The sequence below is a fragment of the Balaenoptera physalus genome (assembly GCF_965194825.1).
Source record: "Balaenoptera physalus genome assembly, chromosome: 7".
In the NCBI taxonomy this organism is placed as follows: Eukaryota; Metazoa; Chordata; class Mammalia; order Artiodactyla; family Balaenopteridae; genus Balaenoptera; species Balaenoptera physalus.
This window is the reverse complement of record NC_138886.1, coordinates 49,149,030-49,167,392: the sequence shown is the minus strand read 5'-3', so window position 1 is coordinate 49,167,392 and position 18,363 is coordinate 49,149,030. Positions and strand designations below refer to the sequence as shown.

Below are 18,363 nucleotides of genomic sequence, written 5' to 3'. Positions count from 1 at the left end.
ATACTGGGGACAAGCAGGAGTCTCTGCCACAGACCCAAAGAGATAACTGATTACCCTATGGCCTATTGACAGTGTTTTCAGAGAAAAGACTTGGTAGGTTTTCCATCACACTCATAAAAATCCAGTTGTCACAGCCTTCAAGATATCTACATTAAAAAAAAAAAAAAAGATATCTACATATCTCCCCACTCTACCCTCATCTAAAATAGCATCCCTAAGCTGCTCTGCTGTGCTCTTACCCTGGTTTTTCTTCATAGCATTTATCACTACTTACCATTATATATTTTGTTCCTTGTCTGTCTTCTTCACTAGAATATGAGCTCTCTGAAGACAGAGACTATTTTGTGTTGATTGCTACCTCCCCAGGGCATAGAAAAATGCTTATCAGTACATAGTAAGCACTCAGTAACTGTAGCATGAATGAATGCCCTTTCTCCCAACACTGACAGATATTTGAGCATATTTATTCCATTATTCATGTAGTCAGTCCTTATTTACATGTACCACTGGGAAAGCACTATGCTGTATATTTTGAATAAAAAATATAGCCTGCATATGATTCCACTGTCAAGAAACTTAGTTTAGGGTGGGGATTCCGGTTCAAGATGGCAAACCCCATCTTGAAGATCGTGAACTCACCTTTTCCCACAGACACAGAGTCTACAGCTACATGTGGAAAATTCCTCTTAAAAGAAACCTAAAGGCTGGCTGAGTGATGACTACACATCAGGCAAGCAAGAAAATCACATCAAAGAGGGTAGGAGAGGCTGGAACACAAACTCACCATAAACCCCACCCTTGGCAGGCCCCAAATTGGAAGAGAACTCAAAACCTGGAGCTTCTTGATGAGGCATGAAGGGTTTGAACCCCACATCAGGCACCCCAACTTTTAAGACCTACACCTGGAAGACAAGCCACCATCTAATTTTGATAACCACTGGGGCTTATGTCCCGAGACCCGAACTGTAGTGATCTGAAAAATGGCTCTTAAAAGCCTGGTGTGCTCAAACTCACCAACCCCAGGGCCCAGCTCAGAAGCAACATATCACACCCAGACATAAAGTGAAGAAGGCTCACCTGCTTGAATTGAAGCATCAGCCTTCCTGAGGGCAGGCATCTACTTTGACATACACATCTGGGAGCTGGCTAGGACATTCTGGGGACAGAGACTGGCAAGTGCTATTTTCATGCTCTCCCTCTGCCATGCTCCAGAGCACAAGTGTCTCTCGGGTGAGAGCTTTCACATGCATCTGATGCCCTTATTTTGCTGGCTGCTGCCTGGAGGACACCTCTTGATTGCCCAGCTCTGGAGGCTAGGGTAGCTTGTGTTCCTGGTCCCATGGGACTATAAGAATCAGTGTCACCAGAAAAATATGGTGCCCCAATTTTTGTGGCTGCTGCCAGCAAGCACCTCTATACCACCTGACTCTGTTAACCATGGGACCTATGCCAGTGGGTCCCACAGGACAATAATCAATGTAGAAAGAGTTCTTAAATAGCTACCATCCCCAGAGAATGGCAAGAGGCAACAGACCCAGGAGCTCAGTCTGTGCAGAGGGCCTATTAAAAATCATGGCTGCAGTGTGAGGGACAAGCTTCCGATTAAATCACACATCTGGTGGCTGTCAATATTTTCCAGAGGTCTGGGAGAGGGGGTACTATCTTCAATTTCTCCCATTGCCATGCTCCAGAGTGCCAGTGTCTCCCAGAGGGGAGCTTTACACATGTCTGGTACCCTGGTTTTTATATCCAGTCCTCACTTTTTGCAGCTTCTGCCCAAGAGACAGCCCTTGATTGCCTGGCTGTGATGGCCAGGGGGGGCTTGTGTTCCTGGGCCCCACAGGACTGTGGCTATCACAGAGACGGCTCTTGGCGGAACACTGCACACAGAGCAGACTGAAGTATACCCTCACCCCAGTCTTTCTGTGAAGTAGGCCTCTTTACTTGTCCTGGAGCTTTGGCCTGAGAAGCAGGCTTCAAATATGGCACACATCGAGTGGCCTACACAAAGTTGTTCTCAAGGGAAATAGGCTATGGATGCCATCCTGGTGCTCTCCCTCTGCCTTGCTCCTGCTTGCTGGTGTCTCTCAAAAAAGAGCTTATACACTTGTCTGGAGCCACAGCTTTTTTGCCACCCAGGGATACTTCTAGATTTCCTGGCTCTGGTAGCCAACAGGGTTTACACTTAGAATCCCACAGGACTACATATATTTCCATAGTATTAAAAGCTGCTGCCTGAGGATCTGGCTTCCTATCAGCCTGAATCTAGGTAGTGAGAACCTCCCCCTGGGACATGGACAGGTCTTGGCACACCCTCAACTACTGGGAGCTATTAACAATATAATAGGTGCTTGGACAATCACAAAGGTCTGAGAGAAAACCAAAGGCTAGGGCAGGGTTGAACAACTTTCATCTGCTACACAAGGCCATTCCTTTAGGACTGAGAGAAGTGGTGGTTTTATCTACTGCACACAGGTAGTCAAGAAAACGAAGGAACAGAGGAATATGTTCCAAACAAAATTGCAAGATAAAAGCTCAGGGGGAAAAAAAGGCTTAATAAAATGGAGATAAGTAATTTATGTGATAAAGGGTTGAAAGTAATGATTATGAAGATGCTCAACAAACAGGGGAGTAGAATAAATGAACACAGAACTTCAACAAAGAGTTGGAAAACATAAGAAGATATCAAATAGAAGTCACAGAGCTGGAGAATATAATAACGGAACTGAAAAGTACACTAGAGGGTTCAGCAAGAGACTAAATAAAGTAGAAGAAATAATCAGCTAACTTGAAGACAAGGCAGTGGAATTCTCCCTATCAGAGCAGCACAAGGGGAAAAAAATGAGAAAGAGAAGATCGCTTAAGAACTTAGGGAAACCATCAAATAGGGTAACATTCACATTATAGGGCTCCCAGAAGGAGAAGAGAGAAAGGGGCAGAAAAATTATTTGAAGAAACAATAGCTGAAAAGTTCCCTAAATTGAGGAAGAAAACAGCAATCAGATACAAGAAGGCTAGAGAGTTCCAAATAAGAGGAACCCAAAGAGATCCACACCAAGACACATTTTCTTAAAATGTCAAAGGTTAAAGATAAGGAGAGAATCTTAAAAGCAATAAGCGAAAGCCAACTTGCTACATACAAGAGAATCCTCATAAGACTATCAGCAGATTTTACAGCAGAAATTTTGTAAGCCAGAATGGAATGGCACTCTTTCAAAATGCTAAAAGGAAAAAAAAAAAAAAAAACTTCCAACAAAGCATACTCTACCTGACAGTGTTATCATTCAGAATTAAAGCAGAGATAAAAAAGTTTTCCAGAGAAGCAAAAACTAAAGGAGTTTATCACCACTAAACTGGTCTTATAAAAATGTTAGTGGGACTTCTTTAAGCTGAAAAGAAAGGATATTAGTTAGTAAGAAAATATATGAAAGAATAAATCTCACTGGAAAGATAAATATAGAAAAGGATTAATCACTTTTAAAGCTAGTATAAAGGTTAAAAGACAAAAGTGGTAAAAATAACTGATTACAATAATTAAGTAACAAGATAAAAAAGATATAAATGTGGGGCTTTCCTGGTGGCACAGTGGTTGAGAATCTGCCTGCCAATTCAGGGGACATGGGTTCGAGCCCTGGTCTGGGAAGATCCCACATGCCACGGAGCAACTAGGCCCGTGAGCCACAACTACTGAGCCTGCACGTCTGGAGCTTGTGCTCCGCAACAAGAGAGGCTGCGATAGTAAGAGGTCCGCGCACCGCGATGAAGAGTGGCCCCTGCTCGCCACAACTAGAGAAAGCCCTCGCACAGAAACGAAGACCCAACCAACACAGCCCTAAATAAATAAATAAATAAAAATTTAAAAAAAAAGATATAAATGTAATATCAAAAACATAGAAGTTGGTTGGTTGGAATAGAGTAGAAATGGAGAGCTTTAAAATGAGATCAGTCTTAAGTTGTTATTGACTTAAATAAGACTCCTACAGATATAAGTTGTTATATGTAAGCATCATGGTAACACAAGGCAAAATTTTGTAGTAGATATATAAAAGATAAAGAGAAAGGAATTTAAGTCTACCAGTAAAGAAAGTCATCAAACCATAAAGGAGGAGAGGAAGAGAAGATGATGAGAACAGAGAGGAACTACAGAACAACCAGAAAACAGTGAACAAGTGGCCATAAGTTCCTACCTATCAATAATTACTTTAAGTGTAAATGAACTAAATTCTCCAATCAAAAGACATGGAGTGGATGAATGGATTAAGAAAAACAAGACCCATCTATATACTGTCTACAAGAGACTCACTTCAGATTTATAGACACACACAGACTGAAAATGAATCAGTGGAAAAAGATATTTATTCCATACAAATGAAAACAACAACAAAAGCAGGGGTAGCTATACTTATATCAGGCAAAATAGACTTTAAAACGAATGTAATGAGAGACAAAGAAGGGCATTCCAAAATGATAAAGAGGTCAATCCAACTAGGGGACATAATATTTGTACACCCAACATAGTAGCACCCAAATGTAAAAAGCATATATTAAAGACCTAAAGGGAGAAATAGACAACAATACAATGATAGTAGGAGGCTTTAATACCCCACTTATGTCAATGGATAGATCATCTAGGCAGAAAATCAATGAAGAAACCACAGCCTTAAATGACAAATTAGATCAGGTGAACTTAACAGATATATACAGAACATTCCATCCCAGGGCAGTAGTATATACGTTCTTCTCAAGTACACATGGAACATTCTCTAGGATAAATCATATGTTAGGCCACTAAACAAGTCTTAATAAATTTAGGAGAATTGAAGTCATATCAAGCATCTCTTCTGACCACAGCAGTATAAAACTAGAAATCAATTACACAAAGAAAACTGGAAAATGCAAAAATATGTGGAGATTAAACAAGATACTACTGAACAATCAATGGGTCAAAGAAGTCAAAAGAAAAAAATACCTTGAGGGACTTCCCTGGTGGCACAGTGGTTAAGGATCTGCCTGCCAATGCAGGGGACATGGGTTCGATCCCTGGTCTGGGAAGATCCCACATGCCATGGAGCAGCTAAGCCCATGTGCCACAACTACTGAAGCCCATGCACTCTAGAGCCCACGTGCCGCAACTACTGAGTGCATGTGCTACAACTACTGAAGCCCACACGCTCCAGGGCCCATGTGCCACAACTACGGAGGCCACGTGCTGCAACTACTGAAGCTCGTGCACCTAGAGCCTGTGCTCTGCAACAAGAGAAGCCACTGCAATGAGAAGCCCGTGCACCGCAATGAAGAGTAGCTCCCGCTTGGCACAACTAGAGAAAGCCTGCGTGCAGCAATGAAGACCCAATGCAGCCAAAAATAAAGATTAAAATTAAAAAATTTTTTAAAAATACATTGAGACCAAAAAAAAAAAAAAAGAAACAGAACATACCAAAATTTATGGGTTGCAGCAAAAGCAGTTAAAGAGGGAAGTTCATAGCTATAAATGCATACCTCAAACAACAAGAAAAGTCTCAAACAACCTAACTATATACCTCAAGGAACTAGAAAAAGCAGAACAAACAAAGACCAAAGTTAGTAAAAGGAAGAAAATAACAAAGATAAGAGCAAAAATAAATGAAATAGAGACTAAAAAGACAATAAAAAAAGATCAAGGAAACTAAGGGCTGCTTTTTGGAAAGATAAAATTGACAAAACTTTAGCTAGACACACCAAGAGAAAAAAGAGGACTCAAAATCAGAAATGAAAGTGGTATCAATTATATAATATAATCAATTATAATTGATACCACAGAACTACAAAGGATTAGAAGAGACCAATACGAACAATTATACACCAACAGATTGGATGATCTAGAAGAAATGGGTGAATTACTAGAAACATACAACCTTTCAAGGCAGCTGTGAAGAAATAGAAAATCTTAACAGACCAATTACTAGTAACAAGATTGTATCAGTAATCAAAAACTCCCCAACAAACAGAAGTTCAGGATTAAGTGGCTTCATTGGTGAATTTTACCAAACATTCTAAGAAGAAATAATACCAACCCTTTTCAAACTCTTCCAAAAACAGAAGAGGAGGAAACTCTTCCAAACTCAATGTATGAGGCCAGCATTACCCTGATACCAAAACCAGACAAGGATGCCACAACAAAAGATATTTTCAGGCCAATGTCCCTAATGAACACAGATGTAAAAATCCTCAACTAAATATTAGCAAACCAAGTTCAACAATACATTAAAAGGATCCAGTGAGATTTATTTCAGGGATGCAAGGATTTTTCAATGTCCACATTAACAAAATGAGTGGTAAAAATCATACAATCATCTCATTAGATGCAGAAAAACATTTGACTGAATTCAACATCCATTCATGATAAAAACTCAACAAAGTGGGGATAGAGGAAACATACCTCAACATAACAAAGACCATATATGACAGACCTACAGCTAACATCTTATTCAACAGTATAATGCTGAAAACTTTTCCTCTCAGATCAGGAACAAGACAAGGATGCCCACTTCCACCACTTTTATTCTACATAGTATTGAGAGTCCCAACTAGAGCAATTAAGCAAGAAAAGGGAATAAAAGGCATCCAAATGGGAACGAAAGAACTAAAACTCACTATTTACAGATGACATAATACAATATGTAGAAAACCCTTAAGACTCTACCAAAAAACTGATAGAACTAATAAATGAATTCAGTAACGTTTCAGGATACAGGATCAATGCAAAAACTCTCTTACATTTTTAGATGCTAATAATGAACTATCAGAAAAAGAAATGAAGAAAACAATCCTTTTTACAATTACATCAAAAAGAATAAAATACCTAGCAATAAATTTAACCAAGGAGGTGAAAGACATGTATACTGAAAAGTACAAAATGTTAATGAAAGAAACTGAACACAACACAAATAAAAAGATACCCTGTGCTAATGGATTGGAAGAATATTGTTAAAATGTCCATACTACCCAAAGCAATGTACTAACTCAATACAATTCCTAACGAAATTCCAATGACATTTTTCACAGAAATAGAATAAACAATCCTAAAATTTGTATAGAACCACAAAAGACACTGAATGGCCAAAGCAAACTTGAGAAAGAAGAACAAAGCTGGAGGCATCACACTCCCTGATTTCAAACTAGAGTTGGCTCTTCCACAATGGAGGGGTTAAGGGCACCAACCCGCCATACAGTCATCTGTGTGTATAACTTCACAGTCAGCCCTCCACATCTGCAGTTTCACACTGATCGTGTAGTACTGTAGTATGTATTTAGTGAAAAATCCAGGTATAAGTGAATCCATGCAGTTCAAAGCCATGTTGTTCAAGGGTCCACTTATATTACAAAGTTATATTAATTAACACAGTACGTTATTGGCATAAAAACAATCACACAAGTCAATGGAACAGAAGTGAGAGCCCAGAAATAAACCCACACATATATGATCAATTAATTTATGACAAAGGAGCCAAGAATACACAGTGGGGAAAGAACAATCTCTTTAAGAAATGATGTTAGGAAAAGTGGACAGCCACATGCAAAATAATAAAACTGGACCACTATCTTACACCATAAACAAAAATTAACTCAAATGGATTAAAGACTTAAACATAAGACCTGAAACCACAAAACTCTGAGAAGAAAGATAGGTGGTAAGCTCCTTGACACAGGTTTTGGTAATGATGTTTTTAATCTAACAACAAAAGCAAAAGTAAACAGGTTGAACTAGATCAAACTAAAAAGCTTCTGCACAGGACAGGAAACCAGTAACAAAATGGAAAGGTAATCTACTGAATGGGAGAAAATATTTGCAAATAATATATCTGATAAGGGATTAATATCCAAAATATATAAAGCATTCATATGACTTAATAGGAAAAAAATACATATACCTATTTAAAAATGGGCAGAAGATCTGAATAGGCATTTTTCTAAAGAAGACATACAGATGGCCAACAGATACATGAAAAAGATAAACAAAATTGATAAATTTTTAGCCAGACTCATCAAGAAAAAAAGGGAGAGGGCCCAAATCAATAAAATTAGAAATGAAAAATGTTGTTATAAGAAATACAAAAGACATTAAGAGACTACTAAAAGCCACTATGTGCCAATAAAATGGACATCCAAACAGAAATGGACAAATTCTTAGAAAGGTACAATCTCCCAAGACTGAACCAGGAAATGGAAAACATGAACAGACCAATCGCAACTACTGAAACTGAAACTATGATTTAAAAACTCCCAACAAACAGAAGTCCAGGACCAGCTGGCTTCACAGGTGAATTACATCAAACATTTAGAGAAGAGTTACCACCTATCTTTCTAAAAAGATTCCAAAAATTGCAGAGGAAGGAACACTCCCAAACTCATTCTATGAGGCCACCATCACCCTGGTACCAAAACCAGACAAAGATACCACAAAAAAAGAAAATTACAGGCCAATACCACTGATGAACATAGATACAAAAATCCTCAAAAAAATACTAGCAAACCAAATCCAACAATACATTAAAAGGATCATACACCACGGTCAAGTGGGATTTATCCCAGGGATACAAGTATTCTTCGGTGTCTGAAAATCAATCAGTGTGATACACCACATTAACAAATTGAAGAATAAAAACCATATGATCATCTCAATAGATGCAGAAAAAGCTTTTGACAAAATTCAACATCCACTTATGATAAAAAAAAAAAAACAAAGAAACAAATGTCTCCAGAAAGTGGGCAAAGAGGGAACCTATCTCAACATAATAAAGGTCATATATGACAAACCCACAGATAACATCATTCTCAACAGTGAAAAGTTGAAAGCGTTTCCTCTAAGATCAGGAACGAGACAAGGATGCCCACTTTCACCCCTTTTATTCAACATAGTTTTGAAAGTTTAGCCATGGCAATCAGAGAAGAAAAATTAATATGCAAATTGGAAAAGAAGAAGTAAAACTGTCACTGTTTGCAGATAACATGATACTATAAATAGAATATCCTAAAGATGCTACCAGAAAACTACTAGAGCTCATCAATGAATTCAGTAAAGTTGCAGGATACAGAATTAATACACAAAAATCTCTTGCATTCTTATACACTAACAACAAAAGATTGGAAACAGAAATTAAGGAGACAATCCCATTTACTACTGCATCAAAAAGAATAAAATACCTAGGAATAAACCTATCTAAGGAGGCAAAAGACCTGTACTCTGAAAACCATAAGATGTTGATGAAAGAAATCGAAGATGATACAGATGAAAAGATGTACTGTGTTCTTGGATAGAAATAATATTGTCAAGATGACTGTACTACCCAAGGCAATCTACAGATTCACTGCAATTCCTATCAAATTACCAATGGCATTTTTCACAGAACTAGAACAAAAAAATTTTTTTAATTTGTATGGAAACACAAAAGACCCTGAATAGCCAAAGCAATCTTGAGAAAGAAAAATGGAGCTGGAGGAATCAGACTCCCTGACTTCAGACTATACCACAAAGCTACAGTCATCAAAACAGTATGGTACTGGCACAAAAACAGACATATAGATCAATGGAACAGGACAGAAAGCTCAGAAATAAACCCACGCACCTATGACCAATTAGTCTAAGACAAAGGAGGCAGGAATATACAATGGAGAAAAGACAGTTTCTTCTATAAGTGGTGCTGGGAAAACTGGACAGCTATGTGTAAAAGAATGAAATTAGAGCACTCTCTAATACCATACACAAAAATAAATTCAAAATGGATTAAAGACCTAAATGTAAAACCAGATATTTTAAAACTCCTAGAGGAAAACATAGGCAGATCACCCTTTGAAATATATCGCAGATATCTTTTTGGATCTGTCTTCTCCTAGAGTAATGAAAATAAAAACAAAAGTAAACAAATGGGACCTAATTAAACTTAAAAGCTTTTGCATAGCAAAGGAAATCATAAACAAAATGAGAAGACAACCTACAAAATGGGAGAAAATATTTGCAAACAATGCGACCAACAAGGGATTAATCTCCAAAATATACAAATAGCTCATACAGCTCAATATCAAAACAACCCAATCATAAAATGGGCAGAAGATCTAAATAGACATTTCTCAGGACTCCCCTGGTGGTCCAGTGGTAAAGAATCTGCCTTCCAATGCAGGGGACACAGGTTCAATCCCTGGTCAAGGAACTAAGATTCCACATGCCATGGGGCAACTAAGCCCGCATGCCACAACTACTGAGCTCATGTGCCTCAATGAGAGAGCCCGTGTGCCACAACTACAGAGCCCACACACAACTGGAGAAAACCCGCACGCCACAACTAGAGAGAAGGCTGCAAGCTGCAACAAAGACCTGATGCAGCCAAAAAAAAATAATAGACGTTTCTCCAAAGAAGACATACAGATGGCCAAAAAGCACATGAAAATATGCTCAACATCACTAATCATTAGAGAAATGCGAATCAAAACTCCAATGAGGTATCACCTCACACTGGTCAGAGTGGCCATCATCAAAAAGTCTAGGGACTTCCCTGGCAGTCCAGTGGTTAAGAATCCACACTACCAACGCAGGCGGCAGAGGTTTGGTCCCTGGTCAGAAAACTAAGATCCCGCAGCCTGCTCAGTGCAGTGCAAAAAAAAGTCTACAGATAATAAATGCTGGAGAGGATGTGGAGAAAAGAGAACCCTCCTACACTGTTGGTGGGAATGTAAATTGATACAGCCGCTACGGAGAACAGTAAGGAGGTTCCTTTAAAAACTAAAAATAGAGCTACCAGGACTTTCCTGGTGGTCCAGCGGTTGAGACTCTGTGCTTCCAGTGCAGGAGGCATGGGTTCGATCCCTGGTCGGGGAACAGGGATCCCGCATGCTGCGTGGTGCAGTAAGTAAGTAAAGTAAATAAGTAAAGAAGTAAAATAAATAAATAGCTACCATATAATCCTGCAATCCCACTCCTGGGCATATATCTGGAGAAAACCATAATCTGAAACAATACATGCACCCCAATATTCATTGCAGCACTATTTACAATAGCAAGACATGGAAGCAACCTAAGTGTCCATCAACAGATGAATGGATAAAGAAGATGTGGTATATATATACAATGGAACATTAGCCATAAAAAAGAATGAAATAATGCCACTTGCAGCAACATGGATGGACCTAGAGATTATTATACTAAGTGAAGTAAATCAGAAAGAGAAAAATACCATATGATACCACTTACATGTGGAATCTAAAATATCACACAAATGAACTTATTTACAAAACAGAAATAGACTCACAGATACAGAAAGCAAACTGTGGTTACCAAAGGGGAGGGAAGGGATAAATTAAGAGTTTGGGATTAAAATATACACACTACTATATATAAAATAGATAACCAGCAGGGACCTACTGTATAGCAGGGATTCCCTGTATAGTACAGGGAATTATACTCAATATCGGTAATAACTTATAATGGAAGAGAATGTAAATATATATATATATATATATATATATATATATATATATATATATATATATACACACACACACGTATAACTAGATTACTTTGCTGTACACCTGAAACTAGCACAACATTGTAAATCAACTATGTTTTTCAATAAAAAAAAAATTTTAAAAAGAATCTCAACATCACTAATGATGTGGAAAATGCAAATCAAAACCACAATGAGTTATTACCTCAAACCTGTTAGAATGACTATTACCAAAAAGGCAAAAAATAGCAAGTGTTAGCAAGGATGTGGATAACAGGGAACACTTGTGCACAGTTGGTGGGAATGTAAATTGGTGTAGCCACTATTAAAAACAGTATGGAGGTTTCTCAAAAAATTAAAAATAGAACTACCATATGATCCAGCAATTCCACTTTTGGGTATTTATCTGAAGAAAATAAAAACACTAACTCAAAAAGATAAATGTATCCCCATATTCATTGCAGCGTTATTTCCAATATCCAAAATATAGAAGCAACCTAAGTGTGTCCATCAATAGTTGTATGGATAAAGAAAATGTGAATATATATATATGGAATAATGTAATATTATTCAGTTTTTAAAAAGATTGAAATCTTGCCATTTGTGACAACATGATGGACCCCTAGGGAATTATGTCAAGTGAAATACTGCATGATCTCTCTTAAATACTGACTCTAACAACAATAACAACAACAAACAAAAAAACAAAACACCGACCTCATAGATACAGAGAATGAATTGATGGTTGCCAGGGGTAGTTGGGGGAAGAGGTAGCAGAAATAGGTGAAGGGGGTCAAAAGGTAAAAATTTTTTTTTAATTTTTTTTAAGAAACTTCGTCTACCAGTGGTATACAGTGGACCACAAAGACAAATTTTGAAATGCACTAAGTGATATGCAGATTTAATACTGTTGGAATTGAGAGGGGAGTTCATGATGTTATAAATGTACATCCAATTATTCCCAACTGGTCCAAGATAATGTCGTCATGTACAACTCTTATGGATTTCACTGGCAAACAAAGTTTAGCACAGATGAGAGTTAGCTATTCCCCCACACCCTTGTTTAACAGGATATGATGAAAGTCAGTCTTAGATCAAATTCTGCCTCTCACACCTTTGTTAAGCATTATTACAAGCAAGCACAAAACTGTCCATACAACTTGTTTTGTAACTCTGATGAAGTCCTGCTCTTTACCAGTTCGGGTGATTTGATCACACTTTGCATGACAGGTTCACTCATACCGGATGTGATAATATTCCTTTAAATGGACATGAAACAACTAGAAATCGTTAGACCCGAAGTCTGGCCATGGAACTGCTGGGTGTTCAAAATTTGGGAACCACCTCTAAGGGTAAAGCACATAGAACTTACTCCCAGTTCACAAAATAATGGGGAGCGTCTGAACATTTTAGCCAATCTATTAATACATATCTTGAATATCTGTAATTTCTCAGTGAGAGTCCATTTCTAACATTCATCATGCTAATTACAAGCCATCAATTTAATAAAAACCCATTTCTGACATTTGCTGTACTAATTAGCAAAGCATCTGTCTGGTATTAATCAATATATGGATAGTAGATGCACTTGTGATAGCTACCTCTCTAATCACTTAGGAAGGTAGAGTGGGGCTAGATAATGGAAAATAAGGTACAGAATTTCCACTTAGTTATACAGGTTTGGCTTTGGCTTTGTTTTTGTTTTTTAAGGCAGGGGAGTAACAACTAGAACTTGAATTCAGGAAGATTCATTTGACCATCAGATTTGGGGGAAGGGGGGAGGACATGTGAAAAAGATACTGAAAGCAAGTAGGTGAATAATAAAGCCGGAACAGTTGCTAGGCTAAGAATAGAAGTGGAAAAGTGGAAGAAAAGTACAAGAGCTATTTATATATAGAATATATAAAAATACTGATTCTGCCTACCATGTGTGTAATGTTTGGTCTCTCACATATCACCTTTAATTTTGATAGAAACTATGGAAAATGGATATTATCTTCATTAAGGATGAAGGTTCAGAGACATTAAATTGACTTCCAAAAGTCGCAAACCTAGTAAATGCTAGAATTGGGACTCAGAGCCAGGCAATGTGCTACACTGAAAAGAGCATGGGAAATGGCAAAGTTCAGGAAGTAGGCGAGCTTGGGGTGAAAGATACACATGCTTTTTTGGTGAAAGTGTAAAACTGGGACTACCTCTGAAGTGAGTAATTTAGCAATATACTTTAAATAAGTATCCCCTTTGACCTAGCAAATCCACTTACAGCAATTTATCCCACCTATATACTCTCACATGTATTTCTAAGCGCATGTGTGAGAATATTATTAAGTTCAATATTCTTTGAAATAGCAGTAAGTTGAGGATGAGTTAATAAATCATGGTGCAAATATCCATTTAATATAATAATGTACAGTTGTCTGTTTTTTATATACTGACATGATCAGATCTCCAGGATGTATCAATGAAAAGAGCAAAGTACTGAAGAGTGTGTGTGTGTGTGTGTGTGTGTGTGTGTGTGTGTGTATTTGTCATTCATGTTTAAAAAGAAAAAATACACACACACACACACACACACACACACACAGAGCTACATTTTCTCTCTTGAAGGATACAAAGAAACTAACAGTGGCTGCCTCTGAGGGAAGGAGCTAGATAATTGAACAACAGATTGGGAGGAAGATTTATTTCTCACCAGTCCTTTTGTATGTTTTGAATTATATACATTTTATTACTTATTTTTGAAATTTTTTTAAGAGAAAAAAAGAGTATGGACTTTGGACTCAAGGAGAATTTGTTTCTTCTACTTAACTAGCTATGTGGCCATGTCCAAGTTATTATTTTCTAGTTTATTATGACTGCATTATAGAACATATAAAAAAGAAACCAAAAAGTCTCTTAAGAAGCCAACACTCAAGACACAATCACTATAACACTTTGGTGTAATTCTTCCTAGTCTTTTAAAAAACCTGTACTTCTTTCTGGTTACAAAGTAAACAATTTAACTTTTAAATGTATTAGAAAATTTATTGGTCCATGTAAGGTATAGTGATTTATTGATGAAGATTTAGAATAATGAGTAGAAAGTACTTAAATATTTGTTTATTGTTCAATAAGTGCATCATATTTTCCTGTTCAGGTCCAGGAACTAGCTCTTCTTTATTGACAAATCACCCTTTCTGGCTAATATTATATCCCACCTGGAGAAAAAAGTAGCAACTGTGTTATTACTTTAAACACCGTAACTCTTGGGAATTTGTTTATATTGAAACACTATACGTCATCTCACCTATGCAGTCCCCCAGTACCACTTATTTAATGCTGGGTACATTATTGCTCCCTAGAGCGCAGCATCCAGCGACTTCCAGTGACTGTCAGAGAGGGACACTGTGCTCACTGATGATGAGGGCAAGTCTTACCCTGAGTATGCAGGAAAACAAGAACCATCATTCATTTTCTAGTCATGTAAAATTTACCGTTTGGAATTTTATAGCATGAAAATAGAACAACAGATTTTCCAACAGTGACTTCTCTTGAGCTCTTTAGGCCAAAATCACTGCATTCCTAGACCAGGTTCTCACTCTCTGTTGACCACACCCCTGCCTTCCACACACTACTGCCCGGAGAGGAGGAGAAGCAAGGGGCCCATGTACAACATGAGAACAGCAGCCCCATTCAGACAAGAAACCTCTGTCCCTTGTTGGGCATGACTTAAGTAAGACCCAGCCTGGGAGAGCACAATGTAGCCACATCAATCCAAGGCAAGACAGGACATAAATTGGAAGGGGCTGTTGGCATTATGGAGCAAAAGTTGCAAAAGCCCTGCGAGCAGGAAGACAGATCATCTTTGAGCATCTTTGTTAAACCACTTTGTTTTGTCTCTGTTACAGTAGTACAGAATTATCACACTCCCATATACAGTTGTCCCTCGGTATCCTCAGGGGGATTGTTTCCAGGATCCCTGTGGATACCAAAATCCTTGGATGTTCAAGTCCCTTATATAGAACAGTGAAGTATTAGCATATAAGCTATGCACGTCCTCCCTGATACTTTAAATCATCTCTAGATTACTTATAATACATAATACAATGCAAATACTAAATACATAGTTGTAAATACAATGTAAATATTATGTAAAGAGTTGCCAGCCCATCGCAAATTCAAGTTTTGCTTTTTGGAACTTTCTGGGACTTTTTTTTCCTGAGTTTTTGTGATCCATGGTTGGATGAATCTGTAGATGCAGAACCCAAGTATACGAAGGGCTGACTTTATTGGATACTGCAAATCTTTTTAATTTTCATAAATCTGGTAGGCAAGAAAAATAGTATTTTATTTTTGCTCTAATTGAAACCATCATTATATTAGTGGGGTTGAGCCTATATTTATGTTTCTCAATCATTTGTATCTCTTCTTTAAATTATCTGTTCACGTTCTGTGCCCATTATTTTCTACTAGGGACTTTTTCATTCTGATTTTTAGGAAATCTATCTATCTATCTATATCTATCTATATATAGATAGATAGATATATAATCTCAATTTTCCCATGATATAAGTTTTAAAAAGTTATAAATAGTTTTCCCAATATACCTTTTGATTTTGTTTATGGTGTTTTTAGTTGTTCTAGATAAGATTTGTTGGCTTTGTGGGTTTTTTTTTCAATTTTGTTTTAATCAGATTTTTCAATTGGTATTTTATGTCATTTTCAGAAAGGTCTTTCCTACTCTTAGATGATATCAATAATTTACTCATATTTTCTTCATTATTTTTATAGTTTTGCTTTTACATTTAAATTTTTGTTTTGTCTATAATTGACTTTGATATAAGAATGAGGGAGGGATCAAGCCCCACCCCTATCCCCCCAAAAAAACCCAATCAGTTGTGCCAATACCATATACTAAATAGTCCACCTTTCTTCCATTAGTTTGAAATTCCATCTTTATCATCTATTAAACCCCAATCTGTATTGGGTTACATTGGTCTATTACCATAGTTTTTAAATTACTAATTCTCGACAAAATATTAGCAAACCGAATCCAACAACACATAAAACAGACCATACACCATGACCAAGTGGGATTCATCCCAAGTTCACAAGAATGGTTCAACGTATGCAAATCAATGTGATACACCACATAAACAAAAGAAAAGACAAAAACCACACCATCATCTCAGTAGATGCAGAAAAAGCATTTGACAAAATTCAATATCCATTCATGATAAAAACTCTTACCAAAGTGGGTATAGAGGGAACATATCTCAACATAATAAAAGCCATTTTTAACAAACCCACAGCCAATATAATACTCAATGGGGAAAAGCTGAAAGCCTTCCTGTTAAAATCTGGAACAAGACAAGGATGCCCACTCTCACCTCTTCTATTCAACACAGTATTGGAAGTCCTAGCCAAGGCACTCAGGTAAGAAAAAGAAATAAAAAGTATCCAAATGGGAAGGGAAGAGGTAAAAGTATCATTATATGCAGATGACATGATACTATAGATAGAAAACCCTAGAACTGATCAATGAATTCAGCAGGGTAGCAGGATACAAGATTAACATACAGAAATCGGTTGCATTTCTTTACACTAACAATGAAATATCATAAAGGAATGTAAAAAAAGAATCCCTTTTAAAATCACACCCCCCAGGCTTCCCTCGTGGCGCAGTGGTTAGGAATCCGACTGCCAACGCAGGGGACAGGGGTTCGAGCCCTGTTCCAGGAGGATCCCACATGCTGCGGAACAGCTAGGCCCGTGTGCCACAAATGCTGAGCCTGCACTCTGGAGCCCACGAGCCACAGCTGCTGAGGCCTGCGTGCCTGGAGCCTGTGCTCCACAACAGGAGAGGCCACCGCAATGAGAGGCCTGCGCACTGCAAGGAGGAATGGCCCCCGCTCACCGCAACTAGAGAAGGTCCACAAAGCAACGAAGACCCAACGCAGCCAAAAATAAATAAATAAAATAAATTTATATTAAAAAAAAATTGCACCCCCCCAAAAATAAAATACTTAGGAATAAAACTAACCAGAGACGTGAAACACTTACATACTGAGAACTATAAAACATTAATAAAGGAAATTGAAGATGATTCAAAGAAATGGAAAGATATCCCATGTTCTTGGATTGGAAGAATTAATATTGTTAAAATGGCCATACTGCTCTTTCCACCATCTTTCTGTGCCGCCATAATGGTGTGCATGAATGTCCTGGCTGATGCTCTCAAGAGTATCAACAGTGCGAAAAAAAGAGGCAAACGCCAGGTTCTTATTAGGCCGTGCTCCCAAGTCATCATCAGGTTTCTAACTGTGATGATGAATCATGGTTACATTGGCAAATTTGAAATCATCGATGATCACAGGGCTGGGGAAACTGTTGTGAACCTCACAGGCAGGCTAAATAACTGTGGAGTGATCAGCCCCAGATTTGATGTGCAACTCAAAGATCTAGAAAAATGTCAGAATAACGTGCTCCCGTCCCGTCAGTTTGTTTTCATTGTACTGACAACCTCAGCTGGCATCATGGACCATGAAGAAGCAAGACGAAAACACACTGGAGGGAAAATACTTGGATTCTTTTTCTAGGGATGTAATATACACATGCAAATAAAATGCCTCAGAGGACTCTGGTGCAAAAAAAAGGCCATACTATCCAAAGCAATCTACAGATTTAATGTGATCCCTATCAAATTACCCATGACATTTTTCACATAAGTATAATAATAATAATCTGGGAAAATATTATGAACAACCTTATGCTAATAAATTCAACAACTTAGATAAAATGGGCAAATTTCTTGAAAGACACAAATTACCCAAGCTTACCCAGGAAGAAATATATAACCTGAAGAGCCTATCTATTAAAGAAATTGAATTTGTAGTTTAAAACATTC

At 37.6% G+C, this 18,363-nt stretch overlaps 1 pseudogene across 1 annotated transcript; it reads left to right on the top strand.

Annotated features, from left to right (window-relative positions):
* The first annotated feature begins 17,605 nt into the window (after positions 1-17,605).
* LOC309664961 (small ribosomal subunit protein uS8 pseudogene) lies at positions 17,606-18,085 on the top strand (annotated as a pseudogene). Its single transcript has one exon. The product of its transcript is annotated as a small ribosomal subunit protein uS8 pseudogene (transcript).
* The last annotated feature ends 278 nt before the right edge of the window (positions 18,086-18,363 follow it).